Here is a 17,079-nt window from a genome sequence, read left to right as displayed (position 1 = left end):
GTCAGCAGGGAGTAGATAAGATTATGACAATTATATTCCTGATCCACCATCACCTCTTTCTAATTTTTCTTTTTTAATTAAACCAAAGTATAGGAACCTAGACCCTTTGGTCTAGGTTCTACCCACAGTTACCTGGCAATAGCCAGGTATGCCTGACTCTCTACAAAAGGGTCTGCTTGCCCCCTCCTCTCTTGCCTTCTTGCTCTCACTCTGTCCTCTTGCCCATTACCCCTCTCTCAAAATTCCCCCCCCCCCCGCATGTGCTCATGGCTGGCCTGTACTCCTCTACTCTTTTTTTGACTTTCTTTGTCTCTACTACCCTCTCAATTTCCCTCCCCATGCCTTGAATAAACTCTATTTCATACTATATCATCATGTGGCTGGTCCCTCAGGGGGAAGGGATGCCTCAGCATGGACCCACAGAGGCACCCCCTTCCCCCATACCTGACTACACATTTACCAAACATATTACTTCTTTCCTTATCTTTTTATAAAACACAACAGTATACCCATTCACCTCTCCTCTCAAGTATTTCTTCTCTGAAATGTTTCTTAAGATTGACTTTTCTCTGGTTCTGAATTTTAAATATAAACCACAAACACATTAGTGATACTAATGTTTACTTTGGAAAATCTCTAAGGTTTACTAAAGAAAATATTAATGTTTACTTTGGAAAAATCTCAATTTGTTTGAATTCAGTTCCACCGAACACACTCAGAAAGAGTTTCTTAGACTAGGCAACCTGAAGTTCTTTACTTATCTGCTGTAAAAACCCTGATCACCTGATCAGTGTAACATTTGTTGTACTGGTTATCCCTATTACATATAGCAGTCAGTAGTAGGCACTCAAAGTTTTATTACAGGGGGCCCACTAGAGATGACTACTCAGACACAGTTTATAGCCAAGTGAAAGTCTTTATTCCAGCTAACTGGGACTGTACTTAGGTATTCAGAGACTCAATTGTGGCACCTAGTGTCTAGTGTGTGAGGATTTTTGAAGGTAAAGTTCTCACTTCACAGTTGCAATGGGGTACTTTATGCAAGCAAACAGTTTAACAGAAGCTAAGGTATTTTAACTGGGGAATGTTATACACAAGCAGGCAGTTTAACAGAAGCTAAGATTTGCAAGCTATGGCATCTTGACTTCAGGTTCTCAGAGTGGAGTTGGGTAATCTTCCACAGGCTTCTTGTTCAGGATATCAAATTCCAGTCAAGCCTAAAATGTCCTTAGCAAAAATACAAGATGGAGGAATTACTGTACTGTCTTGCCCTGTCACAGTTTCACATAAAGCCGTCTCTTCTGTAAAAATGTACATCAGCACAGCCTTCAAAAGTTTTCAGGAGAATTAAGAGTAAATAATCTGTAACAGGAGCTGACACATAAAATGGTTATTATATTCTACTTAAAAGAAGGAACCCACTATTTTAAAGCTTTCAAGCGAAAATCTATCCAGATTGTTTTTGTTTGTTTTGTTTTGTTTTGTGGTTTGCTTTTCTACCTTTCCTCCCTTTTATTGAAAAAGGAGAAACTTTCTCATACAATATTACCTGATTACAGTTTCTCCTCCATCTACTACTCCCAGTTTTTCTCTGCCTTCACTCCCCTCTGGTTTCATGCCTTTTTTTGCTATTAAAAAAAAGCCTTCTAAATGATAACAACCAAACATGACAAAATAAAATATAGCAAGATTAAGCAAAAAACATCATATTGAGGTTGGACTTGACAACCCAGCAGGAGGAAAAGAGTCCTGAGAGCAAACACAAGACTCAGAGACCTACTTGTTCTCACATTCAGACATCCCATGAAAATACTAAGCTAAAAGCTGTAATATATACACAGACTTTGCATTCCTATGTGCTTTGATCAGTTGATTTATAGAGCTTGCCTTCCTGGTGTCTTACAGTCATTCTGCCTTCTCTTTCTTGGGATTTCCTTAACTCTGAGAGGAAGGATTTGATGATGACCTCCCATTTAGATTCTACCTCCAGGTATTGTCTGGCTTTGGGTCTCTGAATCTTTTCCCATCTGCTGCCAGAGAAAGCCTCTCTGATGATGACAGAAAAAATTGATCTATGATTATAGTAGAATATCATTAGGAGTCATTTTATTTTTTTTTCTGTCCAGTAGTGTTTGGTTTTACCTTAAGTCTCTGGCCTATCTATTCTCTGGTTCTTAGTTACACAAGCAGTGCCATGTAAGGGTTCCTTCTTGCAGAGTGGGCCTTAAATCAAATCAGACATTGGTTTTTAACTCCCATAAGTTCTGTGTCCCCCATTGCTCTAGAATATTTTGCAGACAGGACAGATTGTAGGAAAAGATTTTATGGCTGGGTTGGTATCCATGTTTTAATTTCAGTAACTGCAGAACACCTTCCCACACCAAAGAGAATAGAACATAGGGATGAAGGCTCCATGTAGGCACCATTTCAACTTCTCCATGTTCAACAAATTGTGCAGGTGTTGTCCTTGAAAATGGGTCCTTGCTGTCAGTTTGTTGAGAGCAACCTTTTGTCTAAGTAACAGTCTGGGTTGTTTGGGATGTTCTGTTCAGGAATGTATTCAAGGCTTTGTTCCACATTCTCCTCTACCAGGTTCAGTGTATCTGGTTTTATGTTGTTATCTTTGATTCCCTTGGACTTGAGGTTTATATAAGGGAATAGGTGATGTTCTATTTGCATTCTTCTACATGCAGACATCCAGTTTATCCAGCATCATTTGCTGAAGATGCTGTCTTTTTTTTCCAGTGTGTATTTCTGGCTTCTTTTTCAAATATCAGGTGTCTATATGTATATGGATTTGCGTCTATGTCTTCATCTGGATTCCATTGATCAACATGTCTGTTTTGGTGTCACTAATCATTTGTATTTTATAGCTATAGTTCTATGTTTCACCTTGAAATCAGGGATGGTGAGACCTTGAGTAGTTCCTTTATTGCTTAGGATTGTTTTAGCTATGCTGGGTTTTTTGTTTTTCCATATGAAGTTGAGAATTGCTTTTTTAAGGCCTGTAAACAATTGTGTTGGATTTTTGATGGGGATTGCATTGAATATGTAGATTGCTTTTGGTAATATGTCCATTTTCATTATGTTAATTCTACTGATTCATGATCATAGGAGACCTTTCCCTCTTCTGATATCTTCTTCAATTTCTTTCTTCAGGGACTTGAAGTAATTGTCATACAGATCTTTCACTTGCTTGGTTAGAGTTGAGTGATGTTTTCCTAATTTCTTTCTTAGTTCATTTGTTATTTGTGTCTAGGAATTTTTTTAAGTTAACCTTGTATCCAGCTACTCTGTTGAAAATGTGCTTTGATCAGTTGATTTATAGAGCTTGTCTTGGGAGGCAGAGACAGGCAGATTTCTGTGTTTGAGGACAGCCTTGTCTATAGAGTGAGTTCCAGGACAGCCAGGGCTACACAGAGAAACCCTGTTTTGAAAAACCAAAACTAAACTAAGCTAAAATGGATCTGACAATGGTCCCTCAGTTTCTATTGTGTGAAATAATTTGAATATTGCCATCAATCTTCTTTGAAAATCTGGTAAAATTCTATCTGAGAATCATCTGGGCCTGGGCTTTTTTTTTTTTTTTGGTTGGGAGAATTTTTCTTCTTTTTTATTGGATATTTTATTGGATTTATTTATATTTCAAATGTTTTCCCCTTTCCAGGTCTCCCCTTCTGAAACTCCCTATCCACCTCCCCTCCCTCACCCATCCACCAACTTCTATCTTCTTGCCCTGACATTCTTCTACACTCGGGCATTGAACCCCCTCAGGCCCAAGGGGCACTCCTCCCACTGATGACCAACAAGGCCACCTCTGCCACATATGTGGCCAGAGACATGGGTTCCTCCATGTATATTCTTTGGTTGGTGGTCCAGTCCCCAGGAGCTCTGGGGGGGGGGGTCTAGCTGGTTGATACTGTTGCTCCCCACATGGGACTGCAAACCCATATCAGCTCCTTTAGTCCCTTCTCCAACTCCTCCATTGGACTCCTCCATTGGACTGAGTTACCTCACTAGGGAAGATATTTTTAAGTTCCATCCATTTGCCTGTGAATTTCGTGAATTCACTGTTTTTAATAGCTGAGTAGTATTTCATTGTATAAATGTACCACATTTTCTGTATCTGTTTCTCTGTTGAGGGACACCTGGGTTGTTTCCAACTTCTGGTTATTATAAATAAGGCTGCTATGAACATAGTGGAGCATGTGTCCTTATTACATGTTGGAGCATCTTCTGGGTATATACCCAGGGGTGGTATCGCTGGGTCCTCTGGTAGTACTATGTCCAATTTTCTGAGGAAATACCAGACTGATTTCCAGAGTGGTTGTACCAGTTTGCAATCCCACCAGCAATGGAGGAGTGTTCATCTTTCTCCACATCCTCATTAGCATCTGCTGTCACCTGAGTTTTTGATCTTAGCCAATCTGACTGGTGTGAGGTGGAGTCTCAGGGTTGTTTTGATTTGCATTTCCCTGATGACTAAGGATGTGCCCATTTTTTTTTTTAGGTGCTTCTTGGCCATTCGAGTTTCCTCAGTTGAGAATTCTCTGTTTAGCTTTGTTCCCCATTTTTAAATAGGGTTATTTTGTTTCTCTGGAGTCTAAATTCTTGAGTTCTTTGTATATATTGGATATTAGCCCTCTATCAGATATAGGATTGGTGAAGATCTTTTTGGTTGGAAGACTTTTAATGAAAGCTTTTCTTTCACTAGGGGTTATAGGTCTATTTAAATTGCTTAGGTGATCTTGCCTTAACTATCTTGCTTTAACTATCAAGTAAATTATCAATTTCTTTTAGATTTTCCAATTTGGCACAGTATACATTTTTAATGTATATCCTATGATTCTCTGGATTTCCTTGTGTCTGTTTTTATGTCCCAGCCTTTTCTGATTGTATTAATTTAGACATTCTCTATCTTTTAGTTAGTTCAGAGTTTAGGGTTTGTATATCTATGTCGGCTTTTTGCTGGCAGGCCTAGGGGAGAGGAGAGAATCCAGTCCAGCAGTGACTGTTCTGGGCTGAGTGGGATGGCAAGTGTTGACAACCCAAAAGAAACACACTGGGCTGGGAGTCTTGTTGAAGCAGAAACTCACTTTATTAAACTAGGCACTTGCTTATATAGAGAAGGCAAGGAAGTTCGGATAGGGGAATGGGGTGAAATGATGTATGGGATGGTGTGGCATGATGAAGGGTGTGAGGTGATCTCACGGGGCCTATAAGAAATTGATATATCAGGTGTAGCTAGGCAGTGGCAGTCTCATTCAGGTCAGTAGGTCATGCTGAGTCATTCTTAAGCAAATAACAGGTCTAGAAAATGGAGCCAGGCTCAGGTTTGTCCTCAAGGCCCAAACCAAGGCCAAGTAGGGCCTAACACCTCCCCCTTTTGTTTTTGTAATGGGCAGGTTATATGGCTCCTGTCTTAGGTTGTTCCCCGCCTGGATCTGTCTCTGGATACCACGTCTCATACTGGCTCAAGTTTTGGCTCCAAGACGATTGTTTAGATTGTCTCAGCATGTCTGAGATCTTACCTGTCATTGGTCAAGTGGAGAGCCTGGGAGAGTCACTCATACTCTGTTGACCTTGGCTCTCAGGATGCCAGCCTTTGATAATGGACCTCAACCTGATGAAGCCTTATTGCCTCTAAAACCTGCTGTATGGATTGTGTGATCTTATTAAGTAAGCACAGCCCCACCATGAGAAAGAGAAGGAAAAGGATGAAGTAGCTATGGTGGGGGAAGTAGGTTGAATCCCCCATCAATCTTTTGGAGAATCATCATCCAGAGGAATCTTAATTTTCTTTTCTTGATAAGTCTATGGAGGGAGCAGAAGGAGGGATTTCAGGGCTGGGAATTTCCCTGGAGTGATTATTATCATCCTCTTCCTGTTGTGGCAAGTATTTTATGTCTTTGGCCAGTATCCAGATTGGTCTTTTTCATTTGGGGGGAACATGCCAAACCCTCTTCCAGCTGTCCAGAGTGGGTTTGGTCCTCTCTAAGTTCTGGTCAATGGGTCTTTCCACTTGACCCAAATGGAACTGTAGGAAACCAATGAAGACCAGTGTTTTTGAAATGGGGACAGATGTAGAACTTCTTTAGAAAATTTTAAAATATTTAAGGTATATAGTGCCATTTTCAATGGTCATGTGAGGGTAGAGACTCCCCCTTTTGTTTTTATAATTGAGTCTTAAGGACTTGATTATAGGGTTCTACAATGGCTTGTCCCCTGGGATTATATGGAACCCCTGTTGAGTGGGTAATTTTCCACATCCCTAAAAACCCTAAAAAGGCTTGACTGAAAAAAAGGAGGGGCCATTATCAGTTTTTATCTGATCAAGCAATCCAAGAATAGCAAAGCATTGGAGCATATGACTGACTGATGGCATGATTTTCTTTTTCTCCAGTATGTGAGAAGCCCAGTAGGCATGAGAAAAGGTATCAATAGATAAAAACATATTTAAGCTTTCTAAAAGGAGAGTAATGAGTAACATCTATCTGACATAAATGGTTGGATCAAAGTCCACGGGGGTCACTCCCCAAAGCCTGGAGAGGAGGTGCCTGGAGGGGAGGTGTCTGGAGGAAAGGTTGGCAGGACTTGCATGTGCAGACAAGCTTCTTAAGATCTTTGACTGGTATATGGGGGAACCTATGACAGAGGCCTCTCCAGTTAGTATGGGTCAAGTGGGTGACCTCTGAGACCGTGTGACATTAGAGTCTCGATGCCACCTGGTCAACCAGGCTATTACCCTGCTACAAAAAGCCTGGGAGATTTTGACTTCTGAGGTATTGAAGATAAATGGGATCTTGTCTTTGTCTAAGAAAGGTAGATGCTTGAATCATCAAGAGGGGATATGGGATTGGAATCTAGCCTAATATGGGCTTCAGACAAATTGGGCAATAAGTTAACCACATACAAACGGTCAGAAAACAAATTAAACACACCAGGGATGGAATCCAATGCCAATACAACAGCAAAGAGCTCCTTAAATTAGGCTGACCCCTCTATCTCATACACCTCAGAATTAATGGGTCCAGATTCATCATTTTTCCCAAAAGGGGAATAGACAACCACCAAGGATCCCAGGTGTCCACCATCAGTAAAGACCGTGGGAGAATTGGGATCAGATCTGGAAAATGAGCTCATCCAAATATGGGGACCAAAATGACAGTCAATCTCACCCAGGAAGTCTTTGAGTGCCAGGGAGACATGCTCATTACTTCTTTGTAGCCAGGTAAAATCAGCCATCCTGAGGGGAATAACTATAGATTGAGGATCGGTTCCAAAAAGTAGAACTGAAATATCTCTTCCCTTGATACAATCAGCAATCTGATTGGTCATGGAATAAACCCGGGGAACCCCACCAACTGAAGGGTGAATCCAGTGCACTAGCTTTCTGCCTTGGGTGAGGAGAGCAATGCATAGGGTCTCCCCTGGAAAAACATAGAGTACAAGTGGCAAAAGGGGATCATATCTCGTAATAATGGCTGAATCTATAGCATATTGGATTTGTTTAAAAGATCACAATGACAATCAGACAAAATAATAGGTGTGGAAAGGTCTTTTTCCTTAAGCAAATCAAACAAGGGCATTAATTCTGTGGATATAGAGATCCAGGGCCTCATCCTATTAATCTCTCCCAACAACTTTTGGAGCTGAGGGAGGGTATAAGTATCTTGAATCTTAAGTTGAGGTTTAACCAGGAGGACAGTATCCGAAGACAATATGGAGCCAAAAATTTGAAAGGGGGAAATCTTTTGAACCTTTCCAGGGGCGACCAAAAGTTATTTTCTTGTAAGACAGAGAGGAATCTGTCTGTGCATTTTGGTAATCCAGATAAATTGGGATGTCCCAGAATAGTATCATTTATGTAAATATAAAAGAGGATATCTGTATCTGTCAACACGGAGGAAAAAATGGAAAGCATATAATATTGACAAATTTGAAGGGGTTTATTAGCCATGCCCTGAGGAAGAACAGTCCATTTATATCTCAAGTCTGAACCTCCAAAATTAATGAAGGTCACTAAGAAGGCAAATTTTTCACAATCTTCTCAATGGAGTGGGATGGAAAAAACAATCTTTAATATCTATAATAGTTAAATGAGGGCATTGGGATCCAGGAGTCCCAACTTCCACGTGCCACTGGGTTTTTAAATCACAAACACTGGGGAGTTCCAGGGACTGGTAGAGGGCCTTAGATGTCCCAACTCCCTCTGTTGTTGAGCCAAAAGATGTAGCTGTTGTAATTTTTGGGTAGGAATAGGGCACTGCTAGGCCCATATGGGGTTCCCAGATATCCAACGAATCTTTGGCACTGACCCTTAGAATTGGGGGTAGGGCCATGAATATTGATGACAAATCTTTTCAAATGAGGATCTTTTCTATAAATTAGGGTACATATTCTTCAGTATCTAATAAGTCATGGTAGAGGGCCTTATGATCACATTGGGCACAATTTCCATAGTCACAAGCCATCTCCATACAACTGAGGCTAGGCAGGCTTCCTGAGATATGTAAGATCATACCTGGGTAGTCCCAGTGCATATCAATCTCAGAGGGTAGTACTGTCATAGCAGGGTAGTGGCTGGAGCCCTCACTGGCACTGGTCTAGAAGTGTGGCTGGCTGGAGTTGGTGCAATCCTGCTGGAGTGTGCACAGGGTCTCTAGAGTACACCACCCCCAGTAGGTATCCGCTGAGCCCACACAGGCTCCACAGGTTCCACCTCACATGCCGCCACCTTCACTCTAGCCATCTGCATGTTCACATTCAGTCTGATCTTGAGGAACCTCCCTGTGGCAGTGCCCCAAAAGACAGCCATGTAGTTGTTAGCACTGGCCACAGCAATCCAGCTGCTCTGGCTGTAGCTGTATGTTCTCGCAGGCCGCCAGGTGCCTTGCACCACGCTGTCCAGCACTGCCACCACGTTAGGCGCCAGCTCCACAAAGCAGGCAGGTGTATGCTGTACGAATTGCAGCCTTCATGTTGGCGCAGAGTGTGGCTGGGGCCTTGTGGGCACCTGGGGCAACCTGGGCCTGCTTGAAGCCAGCGAAGAACTGCTTGTGTGTAGGGTAGACCTACATGAGGCTGCTGTTAAGGTTGCTGTGGCCCGCACTGCCTGCGCACTGCAAGCCCAGTTAGATATAGGACCAGGTGAGCTTCTTGGTATCGCCACCTGTGTTGCTGGGTGGGCAGATGCGCACCAGTAGGCTGCTCACCTGGCTGTCTTTGTTGCCTGCATGGCCTCATGTTGAGTGTCAAGTACGCATAGGACTGCGCATTCTGCGGTGGCACCTCCAGGTGCAACAAGGCACGCATGAAGCCCAGCTTGTGTTGCTCCTTGGTGCCCTGCTTTACCTTCAAGATGTTGTTGTCTGACAGGTTGAGGTTGAAAGTGAAGAGCTTGGCCAAGTCTCTGTGCATCTAGGGAGTATAGCGATCTCGGGCATGCTCTCCAAGCAGTGGTCTTCTTGGCTGTGGTGGCAACCACGAGCAGATTGCTGCCCCCGTGCCTGAGGCACCAGCCCCACGGTGGACGCCTTGGGGTAGTTGGTGGTCACATTGAGCATGCTGGGAAACACAGTGACAGGTTCTGCAGTAGGTGTGGCAGGCAGAAACTCTTGGCCAGGGTTAAGATGTTGCTCCGGTGCCTCAGCTGGCATAGACCCTGGAAGATGGAGCCTCAAGCGACCACCAGACCCTGGCCAGGGTTCAACTGCAGGATTTTTTTGTAGTTGTCCTTGAGGCACCACGGATACTCGCACGAGTCACATTCAGGTCAGTAGGTTGTGCTGAGTCATTCTCAAGCGAATGACAAGTCTTGAAATTGAAGCCAGACTCAGGTTTGTCCTTAAGGCCCAAACCAAGGCTAAGTAGGACCCAACATATCTTGTTTACATTCTCAAAGAACAAACTTTTTTTTCATTGATAGTTTATATTGTTCTCTTTGTTTCTATTTTTAGCCCCTACTTTATTTCTTGCCCTCTACTCTTTTTGGGTAGATTTCTTCCTTTTGTTCAGCATGCTCAGTGTGGCCACCAACTACCCCAAGGCGGCAGCAGTCTGCCCGTGGTTGCCACCACAGCCTAGAAGACCACTCTTTGGAGAACATGCCCGAGATCGCTATACTCCCTAGATGCAGAGACTTGGCCAAGCTCTTCACTTTCAACCTCAACCTTTCAGGTGTGCTTTTAAATTGCTAGTATGAGGATCTTCCTGACTGCATTTTCTTAGCATACTTCTGTCTCCTCTAGTAACTCTTCGAACTTCTGGTAAGTTTGAAAAAGATTTAATTTAAATACTGCCTCAATGAGTGGTTTCAAGGGATGGATATTAGATCTGTCACACATTAATATGATACATAATCTTTAATTCCTCTATTTTCCATAGATGAGAAAGCTTTACTGTGTATAATTTTAAACATACAAAAACTAGATAGAATAGTACAGATTTTCCTATGACACCATATGGGGCCCATAACCAGGTGAATTCATCATCTATTGAAAACATTGAAAGTGGACAAGGATTTAACATACCTGTTGTGGTTGGACTTTGAAATGTCTCCTACAAGGCCATGTGTTTAATGTTTAGCCCCAACTAATGCCACTATTTTGGGATGTTATAGGAACTATAGAAGATAAAACATAGCTGTAAGAATTAGGTCACAGGGGAATCCTGGGGGCATCTTGTACCTGGCCCCTTCCTATGTCCTACTGTTGTGCCCTGACTCTGCGGGAAACCCAGGAGAGCTCAAGAACTGCAGAGTCCACTGCAATCATGCATAAGAGTCCTTTAATTGGGAGTCAGACTCAGATTAAAAACCTTCTCACAGCCTAGGATAAGTGTGCGACCTTGAGCTTGGAAGGCTTGGCACTTACATATAGCATAGTTAGAAAGTCTTTGAATGCTTAGGGTGATGCAGGAAGGCGGGTGAGGTGAATCATAATTCAGACACGATACCATTTGGTAGGGCAGAATCTCAAAGCTGACAGGGGGATTCTTCCGACCTAAAGATTATCTTTATGGAACTACTAGGAACTAGTTTTATGGCAGGCCATAATTGTCTGTGACCTCTGATCACCTCTCTTCTATGATTTAAATATGGAACCCTAATCTCCTTTTTCCAGGGACAGGCACCAACCGCACCTGGGAAGAGCCCAGGTAGTTATCAGTGAGAGTGCTAGCCTTGGTGCTGCTGGAGTCAGGGAGACTAGTCATTCATCTTACTCAAGCTGGCACCTGTGGTTCCTTGAGTTCTCTAGGGCTGCCAGGGAGGGGAGGAATCTCTGCATTTGCTGGCGGGAGGAGGGGTGGGGGGTGGGGTGGAGGCAGGGATTGGGGAAAGCAGAACTTCTGAGGGAAAATGCAAAGGCAAGCTGCCTGTGCACCACACTGCACTTGTTATGGGAGAGAGCCTAGGGTGAGGGAAGGGGACTTCTGTGGGAGAGTGCAGAAGCAAGCCGCCTGTGCACTTCACTACTCTTTGTATTCTGGCTACCATGACACCCTTGATATGATGGACAGAACCTTTTGAGACTGTGAACCAAAATACATCTTTTCTCTTTTGAGCTGACCTGCCTGTTACTAACATCTAACCTATTACACATCATTGCTTGGTGACATAGCACACTGTGATATCAGTTATTTCCTCCTTGTGATATCACAGATGACTAGGAGCTACTACTGGGTGCCATTACCAAACAATCAATAGGGAGGATTAAAAGGCATATGTCTAGCCCAGAAGATTAAAAATTAAAAATTGAAGTGTCATTTTTACTGAATATGTATCACATTCATACTATTGTAAAGTCAAAAAATAAAAATCAAGTCAAACCGACTTACCTTGGGGACAAACAACTACTGACTTATGGTCAGTCATGTTTCATTTATGCTCCTATTTCTCTCATCATATTTTTTTTGTTTGTTTTCTGAGATAGGGGCTTGCTATATAGCCTAAGTGTAACTCTACATTGCAGCAATCCTTCTGGTGCTACTTCCCAAATGCTGGAATCACAGGCATGAGCCATTATATTCAGCACTTTCTCCTTACACATTTGCAAATTAAATCTTAGATGTCATTCATTACTTTACTCATCAGTATTTCAAAATACAGATCTATAGTGGCTGGTGGTGCAGCTCAGTGATAGAGTACTTGCCTGTGGGGTCCATTAATAATGTAGGAGATGTATCTCATAATATAAGAAATGAATTATATATAAGTATTAAATATAATTATAATATATCTGCAGTATTCTTATCATAGCTGCAAAAAAGTATCAAAATCTTTGTAATATCGTCAGGTGCTTAGAAATGCAATATTTTTAAAAATAACAAGTTATTCCTCTTCTTTTGTTATAATCAATATAAAGTACATATGTTACCATTGGTTAATATACTTTAGATATTTTAATATATATATATGTATATATATATTTTTTTTCACAACAGAAGATGGAGCCTTTTACAGATAGTCATGAGCTACCATATGGTTTATGGGAATTGAACTCAGGACCTCTGGAGTGCTCTTAAACACTGAGCCATCTCTCTAGCCCTTTAAGTCTCTTTAAATCTAGAAATCTTTCTGTGATTTGTCAATGTCATACTTTTTTCTATATATACTTCCAATGAAATGCTCCTTAAACTAGAGGCTTGATCAAGGTCAGGTCTGAGTCTTTGTTTTGCTTTTGCTTCTCTGTAAGAATACCACATTTGTCGATGACATACAGTACATTTCACAAACAAATATTAAATATAGCCTGGACAGCTATTGGAAGTACATGAATCTACATCTAGGTCTCATCAACTCCTTCTCTGCCAGTGTCACTCTGATCTCTTCTAATAAGTTCTTTCCAGATTTAATGAAACTAAAATAGTTAAGTACTTAACTGTTAATTTTTGATTATTCTCAGATTTTTCTGAGAATATAAAAAGATACATTTGTTGATGTGAGTGGCCTGTGCAGCCACCTGACTCCATGTTGATGTTTGTGGTCCATGCTGCTGCTCAGGGCCATGTTTGTATTTGCTGTCTTTCTGCAACTGGTGGGCCCTGTAGATGTCCCTGATCCTTGATACTACAGATATCTGTGATCTGTGCCTGAAGCCATGTTAATATCCATGGGCCAGGCTACTACCTGGGGACCATATTGGTGCCACTGTCCTATATTGTTTCAGAGATTTTGCTGATGTTATTGGCCTGTGCTGTTGCAGAGGGCTAAGATTGTGTCCATGGCAGAGGTTTGTGTTGATGTCTGAGGTCTGTACTGCCACAAGAGACCAAGTGGATGTCTGTGTTGAATGCTCTCACCAGAAACTATGTGGAGGTCCATGAACTGTGCTCCCACTGACTATAAGGGGCAAGGAAGCTTCATTTGTAGTGGTATCAATGACTGCAGACTCACAGTTGTGAAAGAGGGACATAGAAGGTTTCTGTGACAACTACTAACTTCTCCCCTAAAAATAACAGCCTAAACAGAAAGCCATTGAAGAGAACTCAAAAATTTGTCATGAGGATGTTGATGTGTACCTTTACACAATTGATGGCTTCTGGCAGGGGTGTGGGTGGCAAAGGACTCAGTTTTCTTTAAAGGGCTGGCCTCTGGGACTTTGATCATGCTCCAGTAAGCACATAAGCAATACAAATCGGACTTTTTTTCTTTTTTGAGGGGGAGAGTCACAAGTGTTGGAGGCAGACCTAGGTGGACTGGGAAGTGAGTATGACTAGGGTACATGATGTGAAATTCCCAAATAATCAGTAAAAACTTTGTTTGGAAAAATACATTTGTTTTAAATGCTTGTTTTCACTTTTGCTTTTTATATTCTTAATTATAAACTTCCCCCAGATTTTTATAGTTTTGAAATGCAAGTCAAAATATATTTTCATTACCTCCCAATTTAATAGGCATAACACTTGTTTCAATACAAGGTGAATATATCCATATACTTAAAATTTTTGTTTTTAAAATGACATATTTCAAAAAAAAAAAGTGGCCCATCAAAAAGATACATGGGCAGAGAAGCTATTCTTTCTCATTATTTCAGAAACACACTCCTGGATTTAAAAAGCAGTCCACTAATGATGCTCTATAAGGAAAATGAAACTCTTGGTTGTATACTTAGAAACATTTGGCATTAACTTGATACTAAATAGGAAGGAAATTAGATATGAGATAACCAAGGAAACTGCAGTATCATTTTAGTAGCTGAATCTCTTGATGATCAGACGTGTTCTTTGTGCTTAACTGTCTTTGAGCTGCAAATAGCTTATTCTGTTATATCATAAATTAAGGAGCCAGGACATTGTCTAATGCATGCACAATGTCACTGTTAGTTGTGGTACAAAAATGGGATCCCCTTGTCCTCTTGGGGCTAGGGCTTCTGGGCAAGGCAGGTGTGGGAAGTTTGACTGGGTTGGATCCCAGGCTCGTCGGTGGCAGCCTGCTTTGGACTGTGAGAAGCCACAGGATCCCATTCTGGGAGTGAGGAATCTGGAGCCCCTGCAAAACTGCCAGACTCTAGATGCAGCTGGGTACCGCAGAAGAGCTGGTTCTGGGGTCCCTGGGCCACATGGAGGCCAGGAATGTCAGGTTTTTACTCTCAGACATCCCAAACATCACTGTATGTCCTGGAAGAGCTGAGGATGGGTGGGGACCCTCAGGCAAACTCTGGCCCGGGGCCAAAGGGAACAGGCAATGGAAAGGGCTCCAGATGGTTACAGTGGGGACAAAAGTGCTTGGTTGCAGGTTGGTGGAGACTATGGCTGGAGTACAGGGAGGCCTCCCAGTGGGGGGTTAGATGCAAGGCTCTTCAGCTGAAAACTTGCTTCATTGCTCCAGCACAGCGGGTCCTGGTGAGAAGAGGCAGTCCATGGTTTTAAGGCATGTATTGTAGAAAGACAGAGAGAGGGAAAGAGTAGAGAAGCAGAGGGTGGCCATTGCCACATGGGAGGGGCAAGAGGGAAGATGGAGAGAGGGGTAGCAAAGGAGCAAGAATAAGAGTGGGCAAGCAGCACCTTTTATAGTGGGCTGGGCCATCCTCATTGTTGCCTGGTAACTGTGGGGGTGGAGTCCAGACAGAATACCAAAAGCTTGGGGCATTGCCTATATGACTGATGGCCACACATCTCTCTGCAGGGCTATGTGGGAGGCTGTAGCTGTGACGGGAGCCAGGGGCCCAAGAGGCATAATACCTTCTATCCCTTAGCATCACTGGGGTTCCAGGCCTGTGCTTGACTGGGGACCAGGCTGTCTGTGCACAGCTCACTACCCCACAGTTGGTCACTGTTTGGTTTCTGTGAAGTGACCTGATTACCAAAGCAAATCCTTTAGAAGAAAGCATGTAACAGATTCAGAGAGTTAGAGGAAGTGGTTACACATGGTGCTGGAGTAGTAACTAGAAGTTGTATCCTGATCTGAAGTCAGGGAGAGCAGAGAGATGGAGGGAGGAAGGGAGGAGAGAGAGGGAAGGAGGGAAGGAGGAAGAGGGAAGGGGAAGAGAGAGTGGGGGAGGGAGAGAGAGAGAAAAAAATGGTGGGCCTTGCATGGGCTTTTGAAACTTCAAAGACCACCCCCAGCTACATACTTCCTCTCAAACTGTCATTCCCTGGTGATTAAACATTCAAACTCTCATTCAAACCACCACATTCCACTTGTGTCCACTCATAATGCAAAATGCATTGAGTCTAACTTCAAAAGTTCCCATAGTCTTCAAGTCTCAACATAGTTTAAAAGTCCAAAGTCTCTTTTGAGACTCTAGGTAATCTCTTAACTATAATCTCTTATAAAATCCAAATTGTAATAAAAAAGCACATTATATACTTCGAAAATGCAATGGTACAGAATATACATTACCAGTACAAAAGAGGGAAAGGAACATAGTGAGGAAATACTGGACAGAAGCAAGACAAAAAACCACCTGCCAAATTCCAATTCTCCATCTCCATGTCTGATGATGTCAAAGTGCTCTTCACTTCTCCAACTCCTTTCAACTCTGTTGACTATAACATAGTTCTCTCTCCCTCAGCCTGGTTCCACACACAGTCTGCAGTTTTCCTCAGCAACAATAAAGTCAGCAAACAAGAACTTTATACTTTAACAATGTGTAATCAATAGTTTATTACAAATGTAATTTGGATTCAACTCATTAAATAAGTTGTTAAATTTGTAATGTTGCTATGTCTGTTGATATTAAGGAAGAAAATGGGGGTAAAGATGAATCAGTAAGCAGAAGAAAAAACAAGTATGTAAATATGAAGATATGCAAGAAAGATTGAAAATAAAAGTGAATGTTTTGGGATAAGGAAATAATTTTATATGGTAAAATGAGATTTTTGTACCAAGATAAAAGAACTAGATTTTCCAGAATAAAAATAGGACAGGAGAGCTAAAAAGGTAAAAGCTAAAGCTGTTTAGCTAGGGAGATGGATCAGATTGGTAAAGTGCTTGCCACACAACTGTGAAGACTTGCGTTCACATCCCCAGAGTTAATGTGATGCTAGCATTTGGTTGGGAGGGAGGAGACAGGCAGATTAGTGGAGATCTTTGGCATACAGTCTAAGCAAACTGAAGAGCTCTAGGTTCAGTGAGAATCTTTGTCTCAAAAAATAAAGGAGAGAGGAAACAAGGAAGATACTTGATGACAACCTCCAGGCTCGACATCTAAGAGCAAATACGTACATATATTCACATATGCACATACAAAGATGTTATATGTGTCTCCCTGGAAATAGGCAAAGAGACTTCTTGTGGGTGGTAGTGTTCATATATCAGTCAGGGGCAGAGAAGAAAGCAGTCCATTGTTTATACTAGCTTGATGCCTGGCTTGATGGGTAAAGCTATTTTATGTCTAAGACTCATAAAAATCAAATCAAATCAAATCAAATCAAATCAAATCAAATCTAGGCAGCACACTACAGGAAGAAGAAGATGGACAGAGACCTGTGGGCAACCATGCCTTCCACAGACCTGCTCTCCAATGCATGGCATAGATAGACCAGGCCATAGACACCTGCTTGCTGCCACACCACACAGATGGAGGATGTCACCCAGGAGCCTGTGATGCATGTGATCAACCTATAGTGGGAGCC

The 17,079-nt window shown here is 42.1% G+C and overlaps 1 non-coding gene across 1 annotated transcript; it reads left to right on the top strand.

Moving 5' to 3' along the window:
• Positions 1 to 16,707: 16,707 nt before the first annotated feature.
• On the top strand, positions 16,708 to 16,851 carry LOC116096183. The gene has a single exon (XR_004120882.1). It is a non-coding gene; the product is annotated as a small nucleolar RNA SNORA48 (small nucleolar RNA).
• The last annotated feature ends 228 nt before the right edge of the window (positions 16,852 to 17,079 follow it).

The sequence above is a fragment of the Mastomys coucha genome, chromosome X (assembly GCF_008632895.1).
Source record: "Mastomys coucha isolate ucsf_1 chromosome X, UCSF_Mcou_1, whole genome shotgun sequence".
NCBI classification, from domain to species: domain Eukaryota; kingdom Metazoa; phylum Chordata; class Mammalia; order Rodentia; family Muridae; genus Mastomys; species Mastomys coucha.
Note: the sequence above shows the minus strand (reverse complement) of the source record. Positions and strands in the feature narration are given on the sequence as shown.